The 24,255-nt window shown below is 51.4% G+C and overlaps 1 protein-coding gene and 1 pseudogene across 1 annotated transcript in view; one reads left to right on the top strand and one right to left on the bottom strand.

Moving 5' to 3' along the window:
• Positions 1-24,255, bottom strand: part of COL26A1 (collagen type XXVI alpha 1 chain) — a 173,244-nt gene that overhangs the window by 138,980 nt on the left and 10,009 nt on the right. The gene's annotated exons all lie outside the window — the stretch shown is intronic.
• LOC112399978 (histone H3.3-like) lies at positions 1,188-18,401 on the top strand (annotated as a pseudogene).

Genomic DNA, 24,255 nt, shown 5'->3' with positions numbered 1-24,255 from the left:
AACTGCTGTTCTGCCAGTTTTCCAGGTAAGGAAACCGAGGCACATCCAAGGCCACCCAACAAGTCAACAGACAACCCAGATTCGAGCCCAGCCCTTAGCCCCCTGACTACCCTGCCGAATTGACTTAGAGCTCACCCTGAGTGCGTGGGTCTCGGCATACGGTGGTCTGTCCACCTGGGGCCGTGCTGCCGGGAGAGGGCCGTGCCACAGACCATGACGAAGGCAGCGGGGCTGCTGAGAGAAACCGCGGAAGCCCAGGAGCTGGGAGAAGCAGGGCCTGGGTCTTGGGAGGGGGTCAGGATCCAAGCTAGATCTCCCCAGCCCAGAGCAAGGAGCCAAGTCTAACAAGATGAAACATGACCAGGCAAATGTGGAGTCCTGCACTGCAGCCCCAAAACCCAGCGGACAGGCCCCAGATGGGGCGCAGTGGTTCTCGCCAACAATAAGTTCACTGTGAGTCAGAGGCGTGAGTCAGAGGTGTGTGCAGCATGCAGAAAGCAAAGGCACTCTCAGGCCGTCTTAAGAGCAGAATAACGTCGGGAACATCCCCGCTCCCCTCTGCACTGGCCCACATATGGTGGACCCTGGGCTGTGCCACCCAGATCCCCCTCAGTGAAGGGTCTTTAGACCTCAGCTGCCCAGAACCACCTTGCCCAAGGGCCGGCTCTTCCTGGGGCCCTGTCCAGTGTCTGGTCCCTGCACAAGATGAAAGGCTCAGTCATATGGACCTCAGGACAACTCGAAGGGCCATTGTAGGTGCAGGGCCCCCTGGAGGTCAATGGTAGTTGTCACTGGGTCCACATCAAAGCTCACCTTCTCCTTCTAACTCCTGCTTCTGCCCCTCCCTTCCACGGGCATCAATCTTAAGAGGCGCCCCCAATACACGTCCTCCTACTTGGACCGCATCTCAGAATCTGCTTCCTGGAGACTCCACCTGGTGTCTGCCGTGAGCCCCAACGGGAAAAGGAACAAACTGAGAGCCAGTGCACTGGGAGGAGAGGGCTGCGACCGCTGTCCTCTGAGCAGGGGACACCAGGGTTGGGAGGAGGGGAAGGTTGGCCTGCAGAGCAGTGAGTGTCCATGGGAGGAGGACAGGTCAGAAGCCCAAGGTTTGGTGACGTGGAGGGGACGGCCCCACACCCCTCGGGTCCACATCTGCCCTCTCCAGCAGCGGAGGCCTGTCGACGATGGAGCGTTCAGATATACTGAGCAGAAATAAGCTGACGGCCGTGGTGGCGGGAGGCAGCTCTGGGAGGCCAGCTCTCCCCCCCGCCAAGATAAGTGCAGGGGAGCTAGACAACACTTGCTTGTGGGGCCGCAGAGGGCCCGGAGTCGGGTCAGAACACGACACCCACCAGAAGGCAGACTTCCACTCAGGCTGGGGAGGTACTGCTTCCGGAGGGTGGGCCATGGGTGCAATGAGCTGCCCGCACGTTTGTAGTGGGCGCCCCATCCTGGGAGGGGAACGGTGAGCAGAGGCAGGACACCCACTTGGCGGATGGAGGGTGAAGATACACAATTGACCCTCAAAGAGCATGGAGACTCACCCTACTGGAAAAGAGGAGGTAAGGCATGGAAGATTTTTGGGGTTTTTTGGCTGCGCTGCGCGGCTTGCGGGATCTTAGTTCCCCGACTAGGGATCGAACCCAGGCCGCCGGAAGACTCGGAAGATTTTTAAATGAGAGGGGAACCCGGTCAGTGGTGTTCCAGGAGGACCCTCTGGTGGCAGGGGGGAGGGCAGAGGCTGAGCCCATTTGGGATAAACGGGCACAGACCATGAAGGGACCAGCCGAGGCCTGGCGGAAGCCCCCTGAAATGGGCTTTACCACCTGGATCCAAACGGGGCCAACCCACGGACCACTACGTGCTGTCTCCCAACAAAGTAAGTGTCTGTACGGCTGACGCTGCTCTCCGTCTCTCATCTCTCATCCACCTAAACCACTGTCCGGAGTTAGGGTTTTGTTTATGTAAGGATAGCTGAGTGTACGTTACACTAAGGCCTGATGGGTTTTCAGGGCACAAAAACCAGTAGGAGTGTTTGGATAAGCGGGTCAATTTGCCTGCATCTCCTCACAGGCGTTTTTACTGGAACGGTCCGTTTCAAGGCAACACTGGGGAGGAATTTAAGGACATTTAAGGTCACTGACTTTTAGAGGTAAAGATGTTGATCCGAAAGCCCCGCGGCAACTGACCAAACGTTTCTGTAAAAAAGGAGGGCGATGGCACAGACTCCAGGGTCCCGCGTGCACGGAGACTTGGAGGGCGAATGCAGATTTGCGTAGGGGGTGGGGGCGGGCTGGAGAGCCGGCAAGCCCCAGGGAGCACGGCTGTGACACAGGCAGCCTCTGGGCTTCCTCCCACTTAATTATTGTCTGCATTCATCCTATAGCACCTTCCACAGCTGAGAATTCCTGAGGCCTCCTCCCACTGAGAGGAGGCTGGAAAGAGCCTTGCACAGAACATCAGCTACTTAGGGGTTGAATTACCCATTCAGAGGAGGGCAGCTAAGGGAGTATATGATTTGGCCGAACAGACCATGTGGTTTTGAGCATTCTGCCACAAGTTGTGAGAAGATGGGGCCAAACGCGTTGCATGGGGTCAGCGTTCCTGCCCACGTTTACGAGGACCACGCACTGAGATGCCCTCTGGCCAAGCACTTTAGTGGTCCCATGACCAGCACTTTTCACGAGAACCCCTGAACCTGGCACATCGTAAGCGCTCAGTAAACGTTACTCTTACTCCTGCTTTAGCTTCCAACTTCCTTCAAGTGGATAGGGTCACCTTCCTTACTCAGCATCGCCCGGAAACCTGTTACACATGCATATTCCTGGGGCCCGTCCTCACAGAATCTGAGTCAGCAGGTGGTTTTGAGAGACGGTGCACTTGAGAAAGACCACGAAGGACTGTGTCTTTGAGAAAGACGCTGCTAGATCCTGTCCTGATCTTGGACACAAGAAAGCTCCGCTTTCCGCAGAGGTCACTCACCGACCAAACGCATCCTGGTGCCCCAGTGGACACGAGGACCATTGGCAGGTCCAGAACAGATGCGCGGCACCTTGCGGACTCATTGCGGGGATAAGTGACGTTTACTGAGCACTTCCGTTGATTGTACTTAATAATGGAAATATAATCATGATCCTGAACTAGCTCTATCTTTTCTGGGACAAAGGAAGACTTTGCTCTTTACCCAATAGTATCTGCATTTTCTTTCTCCACTAGATGATGGACAGTTTCAGAGACTCTATCCGGGTCTGTGAGCGTCAGACTGCTCTGGCTTGACCACCTCCTTGGTTTGGAGTTTTAGGATCCTTGGGATACAAATGTTTCGCTTCCATAAACATCAGCATAGCACGTGCCTCAAGACTCCTACTGTTGAATGCCAACCAAGACGCTGGCCCTGCATGGCGGGGCCAAGGGGGCATCACTCGTCGATTTGCACAAATGTCCATGGAGCCCCTGCCTCATGCAAGGCCCCTGACTAGCTGCGTGACCCCACACACTATGGGATGTGGAAAATGCCCAGGATGTGGGTGGGTCAGGAGAGCCGGGCTCCAGTCCTGGTTCTGCTCTGCCTAGCTGAACGGGCTTCATGGCACCCGAGCCTCTGGGGCCTCCTCTCTAAAATGGGAATAATAGCACACAGCCTGGGATCCACAAAAATAAACGAATGTGTAAGCAGTTTGTGACTTGTAAAGGAAAATCAGTGGTAGTGACAGTCATGGTTACTGATGCCAACAGGTACGGCCAAAGGCCATACAGCAGACTGCTGGGCAGGGAGATGCAAACTACTGGAACATTCCCCTGAGGGCCCAGCCCCTTGGAACTCAGAATGCCCATCTCTGAGAATCTCTGCTGCAACATTCAGGGGAAGGAATGGTGCCCCGTGAGGGAGGGGACACATGGAAAGGCCGCCACTGCTAAGCTCCCACCACTGCAGATGTGCTGGAAAATTCTCCTGCTTGGTGAAGCAGTCGGAATGTTGTTTAGGTGTATTTTCCAGACGGCATCTTGCTATGGACTTGGATGGAAGATTACGAAAGCTTTGTACCACAAGAGATTTTGCAAAGATCATCTTGTCCCAACCCCTTCTCTTTACAGGTGAGAAAAGAAGGGAAGGACCCAAGGTGGATGGCAAGCTGGTGGCAGAGTCGGGGACGAAAGCCAGGACTCCTGTTTTTAATTTTCTCCCCTCCTTCTGCAATCAGCGGGGAGAGTGGTTCCCAGTGTTCACTTGAGGAAAAAAAAACTGATAAGAATCTGAGGAATGTGACGGCTGAAAGGGACTGACTGTGGAATTTGGTATTTGATACCCGCCGAGGATCACACACAATTACGACCAAGCGAGTCTCCTGTGAGCAGAACACCTTCTGGACCTGCATCCCTTCCAAAGGAAAGGGGTTCCGGCTCTAAACACCAGGCCCAGCTGGGTGGCCCGTGACACCCCAGAAACCCACAGCTGTCGGAGTCTCTACGGAATGCCTCAATTCCCCTGCAAAGGGCAAAATCCAGGAGAATGAGTGCAGTGTTCCGAATTACATCCTGCTGTTTGTGAAGTTTGCCTTTTCTTTGGGATCACCATTTCTCAAATCTGCCTTTGTTTCCTACCTTTTAGAGGTATCTTGCTATCAGCACTACTCATGGATGGCCCATTAACCCCTCCAGCAGGTAGCCGGGAAACATGGGTAGACAACAGCGGATCCTGCCCTTTCCATCTGAGATCAGCCAGTGGGTTCCAGGGGTCTTCCTCACAAGAGCTTCCAGAGCTCTGGATTGGGGGGACCAGCTGCAGGAATTGCTGTGTGACTTTGTACAGGCCCCATCCCTCTCTGGGCCTCTGCCTCCTCCTCAGCAGCAGATGGAACTCACAAGGCAGCATCAGAGCTGGGGGACTATTACAGAGGCCATCACCCCCACCTTGGCAGAAGGACCCGAGCAACACTGCCTCTCGCCCAGAAGCCAGAACAGTTGGGAAACTGGACTGGCCGAGCAAGGTACCACGTCCTCCAGCCGGCCCGGGCCAGGCTTCTACCACCCACAGGACTGGCGGTGTCAGGGAAAGCCTTAGCCCTACATCCTTTCCAGGCAGGTAGTTCTTTAAACACCTGGGTCTCCAAAATCATCCCCCAGCCAGGGGCTCGGAGAGCATTTCCAGCAAAGCAGAGCCACCGTGTGGGGCATGTCAGGCACAGAAGTGAACGACTGTCCACTCACCCCGTCTAACTGCGGCTTCCAGAGCAAAGACACTCTGAGCTCCTGAGGGTGAGCCATTTGGTCCATTAACTTTTTTTTTTAATATAAATTTATTTATTTATTTTTGGCTGCGTTGGGTCTTCATTGCTGCACGTGGGTTTTCTCTGGTTGCGGCGAGCGGGGGCTACTATTTGTTGCGGTGCATGGGATTCTCACCGTGGTGGCTTCTCTTGTGGCAGAGCACGGGCTCTAGGCGTGCAGGCTTCAGTAGTTGTGGCACCCAGGCTCAGTCGTTGTGGCTCCCGGGCTCTAGAGCGCAGGCTCAGTAGTTGTGGCACACGGGCTTATTTGCTCCGTGGCATGTGGGACCTTCCCGGACCAGGGCTCGAACACGTGTCCCCTGCATTGGCAGGCGGATTCCTAACCACTGCGCCACCAGGGAAGTCCCCGTCTATTAACTTTTATTAAGCCCTTTCTAGGCACCAGCCCCTGACGTGGTCACAGGCTGACAGAGCAGGAAGGAGATCTGCGATCTGGGGGAAGGACACAGACAATGCGAAGGACCACAGAAGTAGGAGGCAGGTGATGAGAACAGGCCAGGACCTGGGATGCTGGGGGAGCCCTAAGGAGGAAATGCCTGGCTCTGCCGGGGAGGGATGGTAAGGTCAAACCACCCCGGACCTGCCCCACTGCCCAGGGACTCTGATCCCCCAGAGCCACGTCCTGCCTGGTCCCCCCAGGGCCCTCCATGCCGGTGGCAGCTCAGTCTTTCCTGGTCCCCCACCAAGATGCTCTGCTGTCCTCCCCTCCCCTCCTCTCCTTTCCCCCCACCTGCAGGCCGCTCACCTCCCAATCCACTGAGAACGCTGAGCCCACAGGCGCACACTGCCTTGGCTTCTTCCCCAGCGTCCTCCAGGCTTACCAGGGCTGAGTCTTCCCCCTCCCACTCACCTGGAAGCAGGTGGCCTCTCCGCCTCTCAGCTCACCTGGGATCAAGAGGCCATGCCAGGTGTCCCCCCACCTCCCAACTCCTATATATTCCATGCTTTCATGTCCATTCTCCACTGGATCTTACTCCAGTGACCTGCATGTTCCAGGCTCTCGCACCAGATCCGGGTCCCCATGCCCAGGGTTCGTCCTTCTCTCTCCTCCTCTTCTTCGGGGTCGCAGTTCTCAAAAGAGGAGTCCATACGCCTGCGCCTCAGTCCCTGTCTCCCAAATCTCCCCTCCTGACTCTCTGAACCCTGTCAACTTCTCCCCTCCTCCGCCCTCTCTGAGCCTCATCTACATGTCGGGGTCCCGCAGATCCCATGAACCCTCCCCCTTCTCCCTCTATGCCCGCCTGGAGGGATCTCGTCCACTCCAGACCTCTATGGGGAAGGCCCCCCGTCATCTTCTCCAGGACGTCCGGGCACTGCACCCTCCCCAGGCTCAGATGCAAACCCAGCATCACACCAAACCCACTTCCCTTCCCCACACCTCGGCCCTTCGTTCAGCAAACAGCACCATTCCCCAGCATCTCGGCCCCCTCGCCTGCACCAGGGCTTTATGCTGTCTCCTCAGCACCCACTGGGCTGCTACGTCACCCTCTCACTCCTGCTGCCACTGGTCCAGGCCTCCCAGGTCCCTCCCAGGATGCACACGATCCTGGGCGGAGGGGAAGGACCCCAGCATCCAGCATCAGCCTGACTCCGAGACGGGCCTGAGGAACTTTCATGAAGAGGATGGTCATTTGCAAAAGCTTGAAAGCGCTAGAATTGCCAGAGAAGCTGTATGTGGCTGGAGTGGCCTCGGGGTTCCAGCCTTGGCCCGAGGCCGGGGGGAGCCCTCAGAACAGATTGTAAGCAAGGGCAGGACGTGAACACAGCTAAGTTCCAGAAGGTTTTCTCCAGAGCCCCTGTGTGCACGACCCCAGGGCTGAGACCCCACCCGAAGGCTGCAGCCTCCAGAGAAGCGTGGTCCAATGTAATTCCTCAGCCCCACTTTGTTCTCCGCTGTGACTGAAGGCAGATGTCCCCCTGTTCGGGCAGCCCACCTTCCCCTCACCTTTCGCCTCTCATCTGGCGGCTTTGCCCAAGTCCTCCAGGCACCACAGGGCTGGCCACAAGAAAGACACAAAATCACCGGAGAAGAACTGCCCCTTTCCCCTGGCATCTGGCAGAGAGACGCACTTTCAAGTTCTTGGTTTGTTTCTGCAGTGCCATTGTCCCTCTAGGAACGCCCGCAGACAGGTGATTCCCACAGGGCAGCTCAGGAGGGCCCTTACATCTGCAGCTCATCCATCCCAGGAGCGCGGCCGCCAGGACCAGGCCGGCTAATGCACTCCTATCTGTGGGTTTTGCCATGGGATCAAGATAGAAAATTAAATGCATCCCAAGCTGCAGGATGCTGTGAACCAGGCCTCCCAACGGTCGTTCACACAAGAAAAAGCTGAAAACTAATGACGTGCAGTTTTCCTGCTAGAAAGGTTTCTTTTAATCAGGCCTGTGGTGGGGTTGCCGAGCTTTTGGTTAGAACTCCTCCGGGTAGGGGTCTCTCCCCTCCAGAAGAGACCTCACAACAGTGAGGCCTGGAAACCCGCTTGTTTTCTTCTTCTAAACCATTTTATTGAGGTATGATTGACATACAGAAAGCTGTACATATTTAATGGATACAACTTGATGAATTCAGAGGTAAGGGTACGCTAGGGAAACGATCACTACAATCTATGCCGCAAACATATCCATTGCCTCCAAGAGTTTCCTCCTGCCCTACTTATCATCATGGTTATTATTACTATTATTCTGTGGTAAGAACACTTAACGCAAGATCTACCCTCTTGGCAAATTTTTAAACACACACTACAGCATTGTTAACTACACAGCATTTCTAGAACCTACTCATCTTTGTAGCCTTTGACTAGTACCTCCCCATTGCCCCTCCTCCCACCATTCCACTCTCTGCTTCTATAAATTTGACTAGTTTAGGTCCCTCCTATAAGTGGCCTCATGCAGTATTCGTCCATCTGCACCTAGCCTATTTCATTTAGTATTCTGTCTCCCAGTTCCACCCGTGTTGTCACAAGTGGCGGGATTTCCTTCTGTTTAAAGGCTGAATAACATTCCACTGCATGTCAATACCACGTGCTCTTTATCCATTCATCCGCTGATGGGCAGAAACCTGCTTTAGGTGACAGTAAGTTCCAGCAACAGCCCGGAAGAATGGAAGGTCTCCTGCTTTCTGACCCCCAGAGCCTTGGAGTCAGGACGTGGGTGCTGTGAGCATTCTCCAGATGAAGAGACTGTGGTTCAGAGTGGGGACATGGCGTGTTGGTGTGCTAGGGCCGCTGTAACAAATTACCATCAACTTAGCAATGTAAAATGATATACATTTATTATCTTACAGCTCTGGAGGCCAGAAGTCCTAAATCAGTCTCCCTGAGCTGGAGTCAAGGTGTCGGCGGGGCTGACGTCGATGGGGCTGGTTCCCTCTGGAGGCTCTAGGGGAGAATCTGTCCCGAGTCTCTTCCAGCTTCTGGAAGCTGCCTGCAGTTCTTGGCTCAAGGCCCCTTCCTCACATCACTCTGACCTCTTAATTCCGTCGTCACATCTGCCCTCCTGCCTCCCTCTTAGAAGGGCGGTGTGATTAGCTTGTGCTCACCTGGAATCTAGGAACATCTTCCACCTCAACAGCTTTCCTTTAGTCACATCTGCAAAGTCGCTTTTGTCACGTAAGGTAACATATTCACAGGCTCTGGGGAGTAGAATGTGGACACCTTTGGGGGCTTTTATTCCACCTCCTACACAGAGTTGGCCCCAGGCCACACAGCTGAGCGGTGGCCACACCAGGCCTGTGGAGGGAGGTTCAGTTCAGACAAGTGGGAACTGGGTCACAGACCTTGGCCACCTTTCCGGGGTTCCCAGATGTGACCATAAGCCTGGTTTTGGGAAACTCGGTCCCTAGTTAATACAGAAGGCATGCAGTACAAAACAACTGATGCGAAAAGAAAGGAACTGTTGGAAGGTGCCTACAGACAGGACGCAGGGGTGGGTGCGGATGGCTCAAAAGGGCCAGACCCGCTGCCCTCGGGGCGCCTCTGCCCCTGCCGTTTCCACCAATCTGGAGAACTCTCCCGCCTCGGCACCCACCTCCCACATCCCAGCTCTGCTGTGAAGCCCAGAGTGACTTCTCCCTCCCTGGGCCTCAGTTTCCCTACCTAGAAAATGGGGATAATACCAGCACCTAACGTGTGGGGTCATTGTGAGGAATGAGTCAATATACGTAACACAGGAAGAAGACGGCCTGGCACAGAATAAGCACGAATGAAGTGTTTGCCATTATAATCAGGCATCGAGGGTGTTCCAGGGACTTCAGTGAGCAGGACAGACACTGTCTCTAAGCTCTAAGTCCTCTAGACCTGGGTCCAAATGCAGAGATGGCTCCCTCCCCCAGAGAGCCTTGGAGAAGACGAAGACGCTCTTTTCCGCCTGAAGTCTCCTGGGACCAGCTGTCACTCAACCAGATCTGTGCCGACACACACCCAGGGTACACAGGAACTAGGGGGGTGGGTCACGGCCCCTGCCCGGGATGAATTCACAGCCCAGACAGAGTCAGGCCTTCAGGAAGGTAAACAACAACCAGAATCCCCAGCAGGCCCCAGCACTTCCAGCAAAAAGGGGGTGACCCACCCCCCCCACTCACACATTCCCACGTGTGCTTGTGTGCAAGCAAACTCCCGAGACTGGAGAAACTGCCCTCTTGTACTGGAACCAGACCCCCGGCGAGGAAAACAAGCTTCTTTTCTTCGCCATCTGCTCCGGCTCTGAAGGCTGGGGCTCTCCCCATCCCCCTTCCCTTCTGCTTCCCCATCCCCCAGGCATCCGCCAGGCAGCGCTGACCTCGCACAGAAGGCTTTGGTTAGCAGGTCAGGCTGGAGAGGCAGGGTGGGGGCAAAGGGCACAGGCCAAAGAGGAGACCTACAGAGGGGGGATGCTCTTCGGAGGGAATCCTGGAGCCACAGGGGAGGAGAGAGCGGAGCGGAGCTCTGGGGGTGTGTGGGAGGCCCCAGCTGGCCAGGCCCTTTCCCACCCCTCTACCCAAGCCCTCTGCAGCGGGCCCTCAGCTTCCCGGCCCCAGAGAAGCAGTTCCCAATTCCTAAGACCTCACCAGATATTTACATTGAGGCTGCCTCAAGGAATTTTCTGGAAAACTCCTTCTCCGCCCACTCCCACTTCAAAGGAAAAAGCAAGACCCCTAAAGCTGGTGGCCTCTGTGGCTTCTTTAAAGTGGCTTCTGGAAAGCTGGTCTGGTGGGAACAAAGCACAGAAGAGGACTTTGCTCCAGGACAACTCGGAATTACAGACCTGCCCCTGAGGAGAGGTGAGGCCAGGGCCTCAGTTTCCTGGAAGATGGTGGGTCAGGCGTTCACTTGTGTGTTCACTTTTTTGTCCCTTGCTTTTGTCCCCGGTTGTTTGCACCTGTGACTGGGCTGAAGTTTGGGTCTTTGCTCCCAGGGGGTGTCTGACCCATATGAGCCCCTGGACCATGCAAAGTTGACTCTGCCTCAGTCAGCTCCATAGTTCCTGGTACTCATAGGCCCACCTGGAGTGTCTGAGTGTGAATTCCCTACAGGCAATTTTCTCTGTGGCCTTTGAAGAAAGGCTCTAGTTCTTATCTTCCCCAGATGGTCCCTCTTCCCCTCCCCCACCCAAGGCCCTTATCTTGTGCGCAAAATCCTTCCTGGTTCAGCACAACTAATGATGCTGGTTAAAATATCAAAAATACATATTACTGAGTGCATGGCTAAGTTGGAGAGAAAGGAAAGGAATTTGTAAGAGGCCAGAAACTAATAAAATGTATGAATTCAGAGGAATAAGCTCACATTGCTGGGTTTATGGATCCCTGGCAGTCTAACCTGAGGATGATGGGAAGTCAGTGGGAGACCCTGGTGTAAAGCCCCGTGGACAAGGCAGGCAGGAGAAATATATAAATGTCTCAGCCTTGGCTCTTGGGTAGAACACCTAACCTTAAGCCTCGTAAACATGCCACCTTTTCTCAGAAAGCTACTGGAGGATGTGTTCCATCACAATGAGGCAGCAAACCCAAAAGAGTGGATATGAACTGTAGGAAAGAGGGTGCCCAATACAGGGAGGAAGCTTGGGGGCAAAGGAAATTCCCAGGCTGTTGGTGAAGAGCAATCCCAAAATTGTAGGTTTCTACCTGCCCAGATCGCAGCAGATCAGAGGTTCAAGGAGCAATTGCCGGAAGAAGATGAAAGTAATGGAATAGCTCATGAAGTGTCAGGAGGAAATCTGCACAACTGGGAGAGAGTTTGGAGATGGATTAATAAAAACACAGAAAAGCTAAGTGAACAAAAACAAGAAGGGGCAAAAATGTGTTCAGGGGCTTCCCTGGTGGCGCAGTGGTTGAGAGTCCGCCTGCCGATGCAGGGGACACGGGTTCGTGCCCCAGTCCGGGAAGATCCCACATGCCGCGGAGCGGCTGGGCCCGTGAGCCATGGCCGCTGAGCCTGCGCATCCGGAGCCTGTGCTCCGCAACGGGAGAGGCCACAACAGTGAGAGGCCCGCGTACCGCAAACAAAAAAAAAAAGAAAAATGTGTTCAGGAAAAGCCACCGTAGTACACTGCATGGCTCAGCTATCACTTGGCACAAAATGTAAGACCTGAGTCTTATGCTAACTAGAATTGTGACATAAAGTGTCTTGGGAAAATGGGGGCACAGGAAATGTGTGTGAAGGGGAGGGCAGCGTGTGGAAGATGCTCCACTCTCACCTTTCATAGTGGAAAACTGATACCCAATGCCCGAAACAGAAAAATCAAGCTGTAGCAATGTAACTACGTATCTTAGAGATGTGGGTGCACATACTAAAAATATGAAAAGTTAGAAGAGTCGGGGTGGTTGTCTCCGGAGAACATGAGAAAGGAAGTGGATGAGGGAGGGCTGTTGTTTTTCATTTTAAGCCTTGTAGAACTATTTGGTTCTCGAAACTATGTACATATGCAACTTTCATAAAAGTTTACAAATGAAATTAGAAGTTAAAACACATGATCCAAGATGGATAATACCAAGTGTTTTGAAGACTTTTCTTGTTTAATCTTCTCCTCCGGGACTTCCCTGGTGGCACAGTGGTTAAGAATCCACCTGCCAATGCAGGGGTCACGGGTCCGAGCCCTGGTTCGGGAAGATCCCACATGCCACAGAACAACTAAGCCCATGCGCCACAACTACTGAGCCCGTGTGCCACAACTACTGAGCCTACGTGCCTAGAGCGCTTACTCTGCAACAAGAGAAGCCACCGCAATGAGAAGCCCGCGCACCGCAATGAAGAGTAGCCCTCACTTGCCGCAACTAGAGAAACCCCACGCGCAGCAACAAAGACCCAACACAGCCACAAATGAAACAATTAATTAATTTAAAAAATAATAATAATTCCTAATGTGATAAAGTCTATTATAAATCTTCTCCTTCACTTTTGGGGTAGATATGATGGCTGTCCCCACTTTACAGATGAGGAAATCGAGGCTTGTGGAGAAGAAATGGTTTCTCCTAGGTCACACAGCTGGCAGGTGGTAGAGGCAGGACTCAAACTACGAGTCAGACCCTTGGCCATCAAATTATACTGTCCTCAGAAACAAACCCCCCAAGCAAGATCACCTCCCCTGTGCTACATTATGCCTCAGCCTCCACAGGCCTTGAAAGAGGGTGGTGGTGAATTGTGACTGGTGAGATATTCTCCGGAAGGTTTTACCATTTGCCATTTTACCATTTGCCAAGCTGTACTCATCTCTCTGCAGACTGGTGACATAACATGAGCCCCTGACTCTATATGGCTGCAAGGCTCTGATGGGCGTCATATCTGGTGGCCCACATCACTCCACTCCAATCCTTCCAGAACTCCAGAGGCTCCTCATGGCCCCCAGGGTGAACCATGCTCACCTCCATCCTTGCTTCTGTCTCTCGTTCCCAGAACCCAGGGCCACACCATGCCAGGCCCCCTCCCACCCTCTTGCTGGGCCTTTGCTCACTCCTTGTCCTCCGTCTTCCCCATCTCTGCCTCTTCTTCCTCCAGAGGCACCTCAAATGTCACCCCTTTTGGGAAGCCTCCCCAGCTGTCCTGGGTACCACATTGCTCCTGCCTCTGTTTCCTTGTATCCCTTTGTCCAGACTTTTGTGACTCCAGACGTCCTGTGACAATTGTTCATTTAGTCTCCTCTATTGGACTTTGAAGACAGTAACCTTCTCCGAACCATTTCTGCACACTCAGCAACCGTTTAACAGTCCCTGCTAAACCCTGGGCATCTGGAATACCTACATAATGACTGAAGACCACTTCTTTCCTCCTTAACAAATCCTGTGTGATCTCAACCGTGCAAAATTATACATATATATATATATATATATATATATGCAAGCACACAGCAAATACCAAAGGAAATATGGCTCTCAAAAATGGAATTATTGGGAAAGGACAGTCTTTTCGACAAAATGTGTTGGGAAAATTATACACACGTAATAGAATGACGTCGTAATAGAATGACGTTGTAATAGAATGACATTGAACCCTTACCTTACATCATTTACAAAAATTTACTCAAAATGGATCAAAGACTTAAATGTAAGTCCTAAAAGAGCAAAACGCCTAGGGCAAAATAGAAAAGAAAATGTAGGGCCAAAGCTTCTTGACACTGGATTTGGCAATGATTTCTTGGATATGACATGAAAAGCACAAGCAACGAAAGAAAATATAGATAAATTGGACTACATCAACATTTAAAACTTTTATGCATCAAAGAACACAGTCAACAGAGTGAAAAGGCAACCCACACAATGGGAGAAAATATTTGCAAATCACATATCTGATGAGGGGTTAATATCCAGAATATATAAAGAACGCTGACAATTCAACAAAAAAAACCTGATTCAAAACTGGGCAAAGGACTTAAATAGACATTTCTCTACAGATGATGAACGAATGGCCAATAAGCACGTGAAAAGATGCTAAACATCACTAATCACTGGAGAAATACAAATCAAAACCACCGCTTTACACCCACTAGGATGACGACTATCCAAAAAAATTTACAAAATAACAAGCGCTGGTAAGGATGTGGAGAAATCGGAACCCATTTGCTCTGTTAGTGGGAACATAAAATTGTGCAGGCACCATGGGAAACAGTGTGATGGTTCCTCAAGAAAGTTAAAAATAGAACTACCATATGACCCAGCAATTCCACTTCTAGGTATCTAGCCAAAAGAATTGAAAGCAGAGACTCAGAGAAATGTGTACACCCATGTCCTTATCAGCATTATTTATAATAGCCAGAAGGTGGAAGAAACCCAAGTGTCCATCAACAGATGAATGGATAAACAAAATGTGCTCCACCCATACGATGGAATATTATTCGGCCTTAAAAATGGAGGAAATTTTGACACATGCTAGAGCATGGATGAGCCTTGAGGACATTATGCTAAGTGAAATATGCTAGTCACAAAAGGACCAATACTGTATGATTCTACTTATACAAGGCACCTAGAGTAGTCAAAACCATAGAGAGAGAAAGTAGAATGGCAGTTGCCAGGGGCTGGCAGGGAGGAGGAAATGGGGGGTTAGTGTCTAATGGTTGCACAGTTTCTGTTTTGCAAGATGAAAAGGGTCTGGAGATGATAGTGGCGATGGTTGCACAGCAATGTGAATATACTTAATGCTAGTGAACTGTTCATGTAAAAGTGATTTAGGTGGCAAATTTTAAGTTGTGTGTATTCTATCACAATAAAAAGAATTAAAATTTTTAAACCTACAAAAATGGAATTATAAATTATTTCTTTCTTTCCACTTTTCCATATTTTCCGAATGATCTATGATAAATATAATCGGGGGAAAATAAACCTTTTTTGAAAGAAGATGTCAGGCCCCCTTTCACCTAAACATCTGTGCTGGCCACCGGAGCCCCAACCCCTGCTGCTCCCAGGCCTGCTGGGCCGAGAGCTTCCATCAGCTTTCTCTACCTGACACCAACATTTGGTTTCCATTCCCAACGCTTCACATAATTCTTGGAGATCAGCTCCTGCCGGTTTCGGGTCCAACGGAAAGAAAGTGGCCCTTGGGAGGGTCAGCTTGCATCCCATCGGGGTGCATTTGGCTGGGCCCGCACTGAGCTGTCTTGCCCAGACACCCCCAGCCCCCAGAGCCCATCCATCCTGCCGGCTACCCACCCACTGTCAGTGGGGCAGGCGAATTTCCTGGTGCGCGGTAACCCAAGCCCCTCTCTGCTCCCCACGGGCATGGCCAGGCTCTGTTATTAATCTTGGGGCAGATCCTATGTCCGAAGCTGAGACAGCTGTCCCCACATGCAGCTGCCCCGGGCCAGCAGGCAGACAACTTCCAGCCCTCCCACCTCCCTGCCAACGGCCAGCCAGGGAATTGAACTTTCCTTCCAAACCCCTTGCTCGTGCAATGCCTGGACCCTCACACTGCGTCATGGCCCAGCGAGCCCCTGTTCACTCCCTGGTTCATTCCAGGTTAGAATGCAACTCCAGGATCCTGAGTGACTTGGACTTCTTGGCCTAGAAAGCAACTGTGGTGTCCCAGTTGGGCTGCGGTTGAATCAATAAGGGATTGTTTGAGCCCATGCTCCATGCTCAGCCCCGGGTTACCTGCTGGGGCAGACAAAGCCATCTAGGATGGGGCTCCTGACCCCAAGGGGCTCGAAGTCCAGCTGCAGAACAAGCACATGAAACAAGAAGAAAGCAAGCCAGGACAGGACCTGGGGAAAGCTGCCCGTGGCAGCCACACGGCCAGGTGCTCCGCCATCCAGAAGGCAGAACAACCCACCCCAGGGGCCACTGTTCACTCTAGATTCCAAGTAGAACACACAGCCCTGATTCAAACAGCTCATTGAATGCTCCCACAGGAACTGGCTAGGATTAGTCCCATTTCACAGATGTGTAAACTGATGCAAGGTAACAGGAACTTGCCCACAGCGAGACGAGGGGCCAAGGTTCTGATGTCAATTTGCCTGACTCCAAAGTTCTGAGTACTATTAGGCCTGTGCTTTTGGGACCACCCACCGCAGCCCAACTTGGCTGAACCTTTATAAACTGACCTGCCTACCTACTCACAGATGGCAGATGCCCACCCAGCATGAACCTACTTGGCTTTATCACCTATTTCTGGCTCCATATGGGCAGATTCCAGTGATATGGCAATAACCAAGGCAGACAATCCCAGGCCCCCCGAAGCTTCCCTGCTAGGATGTGTCAAGATCCCAGGCACTGATGACTTTGGCCCTCTGTATTCTCTGGGACACAGCTGTGACTCAGTCTTAGCTGTCCCTGTGATTCCCCCACCAACGGGTGCAGAGGACCAGAGTCGGCCCACACGGCCAGCCCCAGTCCATACGAAGCAACTGGACAGCTAACGCATGGACTAAAATACGGCTGGCATCAGGCTATAAAAGAGTGTCATGCCAGTCTGAAACACTGCTCTCTCGCCTTAGGAATGCTTTGGGCCACCTGTGGTTTTCAGGGAACACCATCTACCTGAGCACCAGTGTAGAAGGACATAGGTTCATGTTCTTGGCTCTGCTAAACAAGATAGCCCTTGGTTTTCATTTTAACTGCATTTCCCGGCATAGGACAAGCTGGGTGGGGGGAGGGAGGAATTCACATGCTCCCCACTCCCAGCTCAGCATCTGCCTCCCCACCCGCTTCAAACAGATGCTGGCTTTGTTAGAGAAAAAGAGACCAAACAGAAGCTGACAGCTCATGGTCTAGGACCAGGGCTGTTTTCAGGAAGAATAAGTTGTCACTGATGGGGAAGGAGAGGGCAGATGCGTGATAATGGCAGAAATAATTTAGCCTCATCGGAATGACTGGCCCTACAAGGAGTCTAGAAACCGCAGTCTATTATTAGGCTATTTGTTTAATAAAGGGGGGATGAGAGGGAGGGAAAGGTGTGTGAATCCTGGGTCCTCGGACTCCAAAAATATCCTATCTATAAACCAAGAAGTGAGGCAAATATACCATCATCTTCTAACCTCGTCCAGGACCCACACATTGTCTGCCTCTCTTCAGAGTAAACAAGGAGAAGAGGCAGCAGAGGAGATGACTCTGGGGGAGACCAAACCACAACCCACTTTCCTTTCTCTCTCCTCAGAGCCCTCTACGTCAACATCCTTTGTAAGAAAGATGAAGCCTCATTCTTCCAAGTCAACCAAGATGTTGACTTACACGGTGACCAACACACACACGCATACACACAAACGTCTACACGCATACACACACACACACACACACACAGACACACACATTGGAAGACTATAGGATTCTCTACCTCAAAAACCCAAGAGAGCCACCTGAAAAACCATCAAAATATACTTTTTAAATGCCTTATGGTAGCAGGACATAAAATCAACGTACCCCAAATCAACAGCTTTCCTATTTGCCAGACATCAACATTTAAAAGTGTCAGGGAACAAAAAGAACTCATTCACGATAGCAATAAAAACTACAAAACGCCTAAGAATAAATCTCACAAGCTCTGGATAAATGGAGCAGAAAGACTGAAAAACACACAGTATTATAAACATTGAATTCTATTAATCCATTAAGTCAACACAGCCTAGATCAAAATCCCAACAGCATGTTTTATAGAACAAGAAAAGATGATTCTAAAATTCACCCAAGATCTTTCAATTGTGTTCGCTGCTGCCGCCGCGCCGCTGTTACTCTCCAACTCCAGCGCTGCCTCTAGCTCGCGGAGCTCCAGCGGAAGGAGAAGTGGGGTTAAGTCAGGAGGTCTCTTTACCATGGCTCGACTGCCCGCAAAGCGACCAGTGGTAAGGCACCGAGGAAGCGACCGGCTACAAAAGCCGCTCGCAAGAGTGCGCCCTCTACTGGAGGGGTGAAGAAAACTCATTGTTACGGGCCTGGTACCGGGGCGCTCCGCGAAATCAGACGTTATCAGAAGCCCACTGAACTTCTGATTTGCAAACTTCCCTTTCAGCGCCTGGTGCGGGAAATTGCTCAGGACTTCAGAACAGATCTGCGCTTCCAGAGTGCAGCTATTGGTGCTTTGCAGGAGGCAAGTGAGGCCTAGCTGGTTGGCCTTTTGGAAGACCCCAACCTGCGTGCTATCCATGCCAAACGTGTAACAATTATGCCAAAAGACATCCAGCTATATAGCACGCCGCGTACGTGGAGAAGGTGCTTAAGAATCGACTATGATGGGAAACATTTCATTCTTTAAAAGAAAAAAATTTTCTCTTCCTGTTATTGGTAGTTCTGAACGTTAGATTTTCCCCCCCATGGGGTCAAAAGGTACCTAAGATCCTGGTGCGGGAAATTGCTCAGGACTTCAGAACAGATCTGCGCTTCCAGAGTGCAGCTATTGGTGCTTTGCAGGAGGCAAGTGAGGCCTAGCTGGTTGGCCTTTTGGAAGACCCCAACCTGCGTGCTATCCATGCCAAACGTGTAACAATTATGCCAAAAGACATCCAGCTATAGCACGCCGCGTGCGTGGAGAAGGTGCTTAAGAATCGACTATGATGGGAAACATTTCATTCTTTAAAAGAAAAAAAATTTCTCTTCCTGTTATTGGTAGTTCTGAACGTTAGATTTTCCCCCCCATGGGGTCAAAAGGTACCTAAGAATATGATTGCAGGTGGAAAAATAGGGGACAGAAATCAGGTATTGGCAGCTTTTCCATTTTCATTTGTGTGTGAATTTTTAATGTAAATGCGGGGACATAAAGCATTAACGCAGGTCAAACTGTTTCAGTGAACAAGTTTCAGCAGTTCAACTTTATAACAATTAGAAATAAACCTGTCAAATTTTTCTGGACAATGCCAGTCTTTGGATTTTTTTTGGATTTTTTTAAAACAAGTAAATTTCTTATTGACTGCAACTAAATGGTGTTTGTAGCATTTTTGTCATACAATAGATTCCATCCATTCACTATACTTTTCTAACTGAGTTGTCCTATATGCAAGTACATGTTTTTAACGTCTGTCTTCTGTGCTCTTCCTGTAAGTTTGCTATTAAAATACATCAAACTACTAAAATAAATAAATAAATAAAATTGTAAAAATAAAATAAAATTCACCCAAAAGAAAAAGTGTACAAATGCTAAGAATATTTTGATAAAGATGAACAGCAAAGAGGAATTGCTCTATCAACTAACAAAACATAGAATAAGGATATAGTAATTACAATAGTATAGTTTTGGCACCAGATCAGATTAAGAGTTCAGAAAAAGGGCTGTGTACATAGGGAAGTTTAGTATGTGATAAAAGCAGCATTTCAAATTATTGGGAATAGATGGATTTTTCAGTAGAAGTGTGAGGGGAGGTTTGTGGGGAAAGAAACAAAAGTTAAATCCCTACCTCACAGCCTCTGTAAAAATTTCAGTGGGAAGGCCATGCCCTTATCATGACTCTTTACACAAGGCTGAGTCTTAACAGGTTTCTGAGGCTCAAAGCCACTTTCAGTCTTAATACTGTTTGAAATCTAAGCTCAATCCAACTCTTCAAGGCCCCAAATCTTTCACTTTTCATTTCCGATCGTGCTGTAGGCTAAATAATGACCCATCCTAACCCCAGGAACCTGTGAATACATTATCTCACATGGTAAAAAGGACTTTGCAGGTGTGATTAAACTAAGGATCTTGAGGTGGGGAGCTGATCCTGGATTATTATCCAGGTGGGCCCAACCTAATCACAAGGGTCTTATAAAATGGAGGCAGGAGGATCAGAGTCAGAGAGAGAGGTTGGAGGAGGCTCTTTGAAGATGGAGGAAGGAGCTATAAGTCAAGGAGTGCCAGCAGCCTCTAGAAGCTGGGAAAAGCAAGGAAATGGATTCTTCCCTGGACCCTCCAGAAGGACCAATCCTGCGAATACCTTTTATCCCCGGGAGACCCACTTCAGACTTCTAACCCTGAGAACTGTAAGATAATGAATTTGTGCGGTTTTAAGCCACAAAGTTTATGGCCATTTGTTACAGCAGCAGTAGGAAGCTAACACAGCCTGCAAAGTGGTTAGTCCTTTCCTGGATACTCTCTGTGATCCGGGCACTCTGCAAGAACCAAGAGATACAGCACCAAACAAGATCCCTGCCCTCGGAGAATTTACAGTCATAGCATAGACAACTATTAACTAATTATCAATCAATTAATTATAGGATTGACTTACAGTTATCATGAACTTCTAATATGAGAGTAGGCTCTGAGGGCTTAACAAAAGGGCCTTACCTTACCTTGTGGAGGGGGGCCAGCAAAAGGTTCCCTGAAGATGTGATGTTTAAGCAGATCTCTAAGCTTTGAGCAGGAACTAGCTAGGCCAAGAAAAAGTAAAAACTGATCAAGGCAGTGCAAAGGCCCTGAGGCAGGAAGCAGCTTGAGATTAAAAGGTAGCCAGTGATGAGCAGAGCACCCAGAGAGACAAGAAGCAGGCTAGACGGGGTTGGACTGGGCTCCCTCCAAGCCCCTGATATAGGGGTCTCTCCCATCAGTTCAGCTGCCTCTCCAGGAAGGTACGTATTCAGAGCTCTTGCATGAAGACTTTCAGGATCTGAGCTAATCGTCATCGTCAGCTAGGGGACAAAAGAGAGAGAGAGCCTGGCAAACCCTGTAGAGGCCCAGGATCCCATGACCCCAGAAATAGAGGGTGTCCGGGCAGGTTGAGACCTCTCAGAAGGGAGAATCAGCCGTCTGGCCAAGTCAACCAGGGAGGGGCAGGGAGAGGTAAGTGCTGATTCCCCAGATAAGCCCTTGCAGGAATGACAAAAATGTCAGATGCCAGAGGCAACTGGCGGGGGTGCAGACAGCTGGAGCCAAATCAGAAGGAAGCTGCCACCTTCTCCCCAAAGGCCCTGGCGCCTCCGGGGGCCAGCAGGGCTGCAGGGTCAGCGGGCAACCTGCAGCAGGGCCAGATTCCAGAAGGTACTCTCTGGGGAAGAGGGAAGCCTGAGCCTTTCACAATGGCTCCAAGCAGAGAAGCCCCTCTGCCGGGCCTCCTGCGTGCTAGGAACTGGGGGACTTCTCAGCAAATGTCACACAGTCCCTGACCTTCCAGAATGTGGAAGGGGGAGGGGACCAGACCCTTTCAAAGACATAAAATGTTTCAGCTGCAAACTGCAGCCAGGCATGGGTGCAAACAACACCACACACACACACACACACACACACACACACACGCAGCAAACATCCATCCTCCTGCAAGTGTTGGTGCCCCCAGGCTTGTTCAGAGGGTGGACTCGGGCCGGAGGCAGCTGCAAAGGTGGGGGCCCTCGGCCAGGGAGCAGGTTGCGCTGAGTAATAATGAGCCTGCATATTTAATAAACACATTTCCTCATTTGATCTCAGCCCAATCCTATTAGTTTCAGGTTACTTGTGAGGCGTTGAGTCAATGAAGGGAAGCGCTGGCCTGACTGTGGGTCCCCCGGTTCCTTCTCCCCCATCCTGGGGCCACACAGGGTCCCCTCAGCTGTCACACTCCCGGGACACAAAGCTCCTCAGAACTCCTCAGGCTCTAACTCGCCACGGGCATCTCAGGACCCCAGACCCTCCAACCCGCTCCCCAATCATATTTTGAGGGCGACCCTCTGTGTTCATCCACCGCCCCACCCTACCCAGTGGTGGAAGCTCTGCTGGGAGAGAGGACCTGCCCCCATCCCTCACTCTTGGCCTTGAAAACCTGAGCGGGCTCTCAGGGATTCCGAAACCCTGACAGGACCCTCCCTTCTGTGTTTCTCTGGCTCCTCCACAGCGCCAGGGTGGGCAACTGCGGGGCGAGGTTGCAGATGACCCCAGCCAGAGGTCCTTTCCAAAAGGCAGAGGGCACCATAACTGCTGAGGCATTTAACCTTGACCCACTAGGCCAGCGTTTCCCAGAGCACCGCATCTGCAACACTAACCAACACGCTCCCCAGAAACGGATCCAGTGGTCCCAGATGTCTGCGAAACTCCTCTTTTCCCCAAGCTTTGCAAGGTCCATCATCACACTGGCCACTCTGGGAAAGCCTTATCATTTCATGGGGCTACACAGAGTGTCTACTAGATACTGTTCTAAGCGCTTTATGAAGATTAACTCACCGAAGCCCCAGAACGACCTGAGGAAGTAAACCCACGCCCATTTTACATATGAGACCGAGGCACAGAGAGGTCAGGTGGTTCGCTCAGGGCCACCCAGCGCGGGGATTCAGACCCAGACCGCCTGGCTCCAGAGCCTGGTCTTCACACCCTCCCTCTTTCTTAAGGAAACCCTTGAGCTTGGTTCACGAGCATTTCCCAGGCTGCTTCTCATAACTTCCATTAACACCTGACGGAACAAGCTTGGCAACATCGTTACAGGCAGCAGGGGAGCTGGCAAAGGTCAGCAGTCAGCTGGCCAGCTCTGACCTTCCCGCCCATCACTCCGGAGGCGGCTGGGGGTAGGGCAGACAGAGGCCCAGAAGGTGGGAGCCCCCGCCTCTTGCCCAAGTGTTACAGAATTAACCTGGACTGGGTCCAGCTTCTTTCAAGGTGGTCTTGTCCAGGCCACCAAAGAAACATATAGACCCTGGTTTCAGGGAGGCAGGGAAAGGAAGCCCAGGCAAGGAAGCTGGGGACCCCTGACTCTTCAGAGAGGAGAACAGCGCGCCGTGTGTCTCCTTCCATAGGATCTGCTTCAGGGTTCCTGAAAATCCTCTAACAGTTAGTTATTGTTACTCTATTCCCCTGCTCCAGGCAGAGCTGGTCTGGGTCCAGCTTGCACACTCTCGAAGCAGCAGTGAAGTGTCGGACCAGTTCAAGCCAAGAGAAGCCTGCAGCCGTGTTCTTATTGCCATAGGAATTGTTTCTCTGGGAATGGATTTTAAAATAACAGAGAAGCTGAGGGGGGAGAGGTAAGCCAGAGGAAGGGCGAGGAGATTCAGAAAACCCTGGGGCCTTAAGAAAAGGCCTCACCAGATATTTACATCGAGGCCATTCCATGTGATTTTCCACCCAATCCTACTTCAAAGGAAGAAGCAGGACCCCCTAAAGCGGGTGGCCTCTGTGGCTCCCCTAAATGTGGCTTCCAGAGCTGGCCTGGTGGGGGGTGGAGCACAGAGAAGGACCTCACTCCAGGACCTCTTAGAAGGACAGAACTGCCCGGGGGGCAGAGGCCACCCCCTCGGCTTCCCAGAGGACAGAGGTCAAGGCACTTGTTCACTCACTTGCTCAAAAAGCAACCACGGAACACCTGATACGCGCAAGCCTGCGCTAGATGTTAAAAATACAAGTATTTTACAAAAATACAAGGTACGTGAACACCACGCTTTGTTGCCTTTTCAAAGCTGAGAAAACACTGGGGAGTCTTTGCAAGGTTCCAGGAAGCAAAACAGCCAGCTTCTGGCATCCCACAGTCCAGGAGCCCCAGGCTGCAACCTGTTCTGGCCTGTCCGTGGTCCAGCAAGTGGCCAGATGCTGCCAACTGCACAGACTCTGAGCGCTCGTCACTCAGCGGCTCCATCCCCACTGCCCCAGCCCTGTTTCAGGGTTCCTGACACTGCCTGTTAGCTGCCTCCCTCCTCCGGCCCCATCTCCTCCATACCAGTAACGCTGACACAGGACCCACTGTGACCAAGCCTCAACCCAAAGCCCAAGCTCCGTAGGGCTGGCAGAAAAGGGGCTTCACCCTCAGGGTCCGAAGGCCCCACCTGCCCCACACTCGCAGCCCTTGGTCCAGCCACTCTGAACCCAACTGCACAAACCATAAATGTCAGACACCGTCACACCTCCCAGCCCTTACACAGCTGTCCTGTCCACCTGAAATGCCCCCCCCCAGTCACTGCAGAGAACACCCCCCCCTCACCCTGCAAGACCCACTTCAAACGTGATTCCTCTAGAAAGGCCTTGGCATGTAGCCTTGGTCCACCAGGCCAGCGTTTCCCAAGGTATGGAGTCTGGAACGTCATCCCAACAAAAGGATTCCACAGCCTCATATGTTTGCAAAACCCCCCCTTCTTGGCAATCTTTGCAAGGTTAGCACACCATACACCACAAGCACGAACAGAATGTTTAGTACATATTTCTCTAAGCAATTTATTAAC

The sequence above is a fragment of the Neophocaena asiaeorientalis genome, unplaced genomic scaffold (assembly GCF_003031525.2).
Source record: "Neophocaena asiaeorientalis asiaeorientalis breed wild unplaced genomic scaffold, Neophocaena_asiaeorientalis_V1.1 scaffold461, whole genome shotgun sequence".
NCBI lineage: Eukaryota > Metazoa > Chordata > Mammalia > Artiodactyla > Phocoenidae > Neophocaena > Neophocaena asiaeorientalis.
This window is presented reverse-complemented; position numbering and strand designations above follow the sequence as displayed.